This window comes from Triticum dicoccoides, chromosome 1B, assembly GCF_002162155.2.
Source record: "Triticum dicoccoides isolate Atlit2015 ecotype Zavitan chromosome 1B, WEW_v2.0, whole genome shotgun sequence".
Classification (NCBI taxonomy): Eukaryota; Viridiplantae; Streptophyta; class Magnoliopsida; order Poales; family Poaceae; genus Triticum; species Triticum dicoccoides.
This window is the reverse complement of record NC_041381.1, coordinates 653,638,396-653,642,794: the sequence shown is the minus strand read 5'-3', so window position 1 is coordinate 653,642,794 and position 4,399 is coordinate 653,638,396.

Sequence of the window (4,399 nt, the reverse complement as noted above, 5' to 3'; positions counted from 1 at the left end):
CTGGTCATCGGTGATTTGGATCACGTCGAGTACGACTACATCATCACCGTTCTTTTGAACGCTTCCGCTCGCGATCTACAAAGGTATGTAGATGCATCCAATGACTCGTTGCTAGATGAACTCCTAGATGATCTTGGTGAAACGAGTAGGAAAATTTTTGTTTTCTGCAACGTTCCCCAACAGTAGTCCCTTCTCGTCTTCTTCACAGTCAACACTTGAGAAAAATTAAGTTCCTCATTACCCTACTTTGTGCTCCCAAACTTCCGGAGTATCCCTTAAACGTCATCACACACCAATCACTGACCTGCGTGAAAGTGAACAACCCACATATTGGATGTCACATATAAGAGTTACATGAACTCAACATCACCGCTCTTTCTTTACCGTCTGTCTGAAACTTGAAGGAATTTCACCGTCGCCAAGTGTCACCCTGATTCAAATTCATAGTTGTCTCATTCTTTTTCCGGATAGTCTATGGTATGTCCTGCAACTATAGCACTCCGCCTCCTTCTGTACTTGCCATCCGCACTTTTGCCATGTGCACTGAACACCATAGAATATACGGCCGTGTACTCTCTCAGCTTTTGACAATTTCATATTTTCTGCCACTTTCTCAAATTCTCCATGGTCAACTCTTGTTCATCAGCTAGCACTAATAGACCCAGTCACCAACTTGAATCTGGTACTCATCAACACTGCTTTAGCACCCCTGCACAGTTTGTCTGGCACATGTCTAGCCCCAAGTGCCTTGGCTTGTCGCCGTGTCCCGTGCTTACCGCACACCTCGCTGCTATCACCGCGCCGAGCCTCTGCTGTCCTGGTCGAGTCACCCGGGTAGCTAGCCCACACTGCCTCAACCCCCACTACAAAGAACCATCGATCATCACCGACCGATGTCGAGTATCACGTCTCCATCAGACCACTGGTACCCAGTCCGATCCACGTGTCTCTCGCTATCCCACTGAAATAGGCTTCGATTCTTTGATATCTTACACCATAGCCCCTCCATCAGCATAGAGTGAAACCTTCCGCTGGACTCCAGCTCCACCTTCAACATAACTCCATGTAGCTGCGCGTTGCTATTCCATGCCTTGTTGACTTCAAGCTCCTGTTGGGGAACGTTGCAGAAAACAAAAATTTTCCTACTCGTTTCACCAAGATCATCTAGGAGTTCATCTAGCAACGAGTGAATAGATGCATCTACATACCTTGTAGATCGCGAGCGGAAGCGTTCAAAGAACGGGGATGATGTAGTCGAACACGACGTGATTCGAATCACCGGAGATCCTAGCACCGAACGGACGGCACCTCCGCGTTCAACACACGTACGGAACAGCCACGTCTCCTCCTTCTTGATCCAGCAAGGGAGGGAGGAGAGGTTGAGGGAGATGGCACCAGCAGCAGCACGACGGCGTGGTGTTGATGGAGCTGCAGTACTCCGGCAGAGCTTCGCTAAGCGCTATGGAGTTGGAGGAGGTGTTGGGGAGGGAGAAGGAGGCAACCTAAGGCCAAGGACTCAAGGTATGAAGTCCCTCCTCTCCCCCACTATATATAGGGGTGCCAAGGGGGGGTGTCCGGCCCTAGGAGATCCAATCTCCTAGGGGGTGCGGCGGCCAAGGGGGTTTCCCTCCCCCCCAAGGCACCTAGGAGGTGCCTTCCACTAGTAGGACTCCTCCCCCTTGGAAACCCTAGGCGCATGGGCCTAGTGGGGCTGGTGCCCTTGGCCCAAGCAGGCCAAGGCGCACCCCCTACAGCCCATGTGGCCCCCGGGGATGGGTGGCCCCACCCGGTGGGCCCCCGGGACCCCTCCGGTGGTCCCGGTACAATACCGATAACCCCGAAACTTGTCCCGATGCCCGAAACAGGACTTCCCATATATAAATCTTTACCTCCGGACCATTCCGGAACTCCTCGTGACGTCCGGGATCTCATCCGGGACTCCGAACAACATTCGGGTTACTGCATATACATATCCCTACAACCCTAGCGTAACTGAACCTTAAGTGTGTAGACCCTACGGGTTCGGGAGACATGTAGACATGACCGAGACGACTCTCCGGTCAATAACCAACAGCGGGATCTGGATACCCATGTTGGCTCCCACATGCTCTACGATGATCTCATCGGATGAACCACGATGTCGAGGATTCTATCAACCCCGTATGCTATTCCCTTTGTCTATCGATATGTTACTTGCCCGAGATTCGATCGTCGGTATCCCAATACCTCGTTCAATCTCGTTACCGGCAAGTCACTTTACTCGTACCGTAATGCATGATCCCGTGACCAGACACTTGGTCACTCTGAGCTCATTATGATGATGCATTACCGAGTGGGCCCAGTGATACCTCTCCGTCATACGGAGTGACAAATCCCAGTCTTGATCCATGTCACCCAACAGACACTTTCGGAGATACCCGTAGTCTACCTTTATGGTCACCCAGTTACGTTGTGACGTTTGGCATACCCAAAGCACTCCTACGGTATCCGGGAGTTACACGATCTCATGGTCTAAGGAAAAGATACTTTGACATTGCAAAACTCTAGCAAACGAACTATACGATCTTGTGCTATGTTTAGGATTGGGTCTCGTCCATCACATCATTCTCCCAATGATGTGATCTCGTTATCAATGACATCCAGTGTCCATAGTCAGGAAACCATGACTATCTGTTGATCAACGAGCTAGTCAACTAGAGGCTCACTAGGGACATGTTGGTGTCTGTTATTCACACATGCATTACGATTTCCGGATAACACAATTATAGCATGAATAAAGACAATTATCATGAACAAGGAAATATAATAATAATGCTTTTATTATTGCCTCTAGGGCATATTTCCAACAGTCTCCCACTTGCACTAGAGTCAATAATCTAGTTACATTGTGATGAATCGAACACCCATGGAATTCTGGTGTTGATCATGTTTTGCTCTAGGGAGAGGTTTAGTCAACGGATCTGCTACATTCAGGTCCGTATGTACTTTACAAATCTCTATGTCTCCATCTTGAACATTTTCACGAATGGAGTTGAAGCGACGTTTGATGTGCCTTGTCTTCTTGTGAAACCTGGGCTCCTTGGCAAGTGCAATAGCTCCAGTGTTGTCACAGAAGAGCTTGATCGGCCCCGACGCATTGGGTATGACTCCTAGGTCGGTGATGAACTCCTTCACCCATATTGCTTCATGTGCTGCCTCCGAGGCTGCCATGTACTCCGCTTCACATGTAGATCCCGCCACGATGCTTTGCTTGCAACTGCACCAGCTTACTGCCCCACCATTCAAAATATACACGTATCCGGTTTGTGACTTAGAGTCATCCAGATCTGTGTCGAAGCTAGCGTCGACGTAACCCTTTACGACGAGCTCTTCGTCACCTCCATAAACGAGAAACATTTCCTTAGTCCTCTTCAGGTACTTCAGGATATTCTTGACCGCTGTCCAGTGTTCCTTGCCGGGATTACTTTGGTACCTTCCTACCAAACTTACGGCAAGGTTTACATCAGGTCTGGTACACAGCATGGCATACATAATAGAACCTATGGCTGAGGCATAGGGGATGACGCTCATCTCTTCTATATCTTCTGCCGTGGTCGGACATTGAGCTGAGCTCAATTTCATACCTTGCAACACAGGCAAGAACCCCTTCTTGGATTGATCCATATTGAACTTCTTCAATATCTTATCAAGGTATGTGCTTTGTGAAAGACCTATGAGGCGTCTTGATCTATCTCTATAGATTTTGATGCCTAATATATAAGCAGCTTCTCCAAGGTCCTTCATTGAAAAACTTTTATTCAAGTAGGCCTTGATGCTGTCCAAGAGTTCTATGTCATTTCCCATCAAAAGTATGTCATCTACATATAATATGAGAAATGCTACAGAGCTCCCACTCACTTTCTTGTAAACGCAGGCTTCTCCATAAGTCTGTGTAAACCCAAACGCTTTGATCATCTCATCAAAGCGAATGTTCCAACTCTGAGATGCTTGCACCAGCCCATAAATTGAGCGTTGGAGCTTGCACACTTTGTCAGCATTCTTAGGATCGACAAAACCTTCCGGCTGCATCATATACAATTCTTCCTTAAGGAAACCATTAAGGAATGCCGTTTTGACGTCCATTTGCCATATTTCGTAATCATAGAATGCGGCAATTGCTAACATGATTCGGACGGACTTCAGCTTCGCTACCGGTGAGAAAGTCTCATCGTAGTCAACCCCTTGAACTTGTCGATAACCCTTAGCGACAAGCCGAGCTTTATAGATGGTCACATTACCATCCGCGTCTGTCTTCTTCTTAAAGATCCATTTATTTTCTATGGCTCGCCGTTCAACGGGCAAGTCAGTCAAAGTCCATACTTCGTTTTCATACATGGATCCTATCTCGGATTTCATGGCT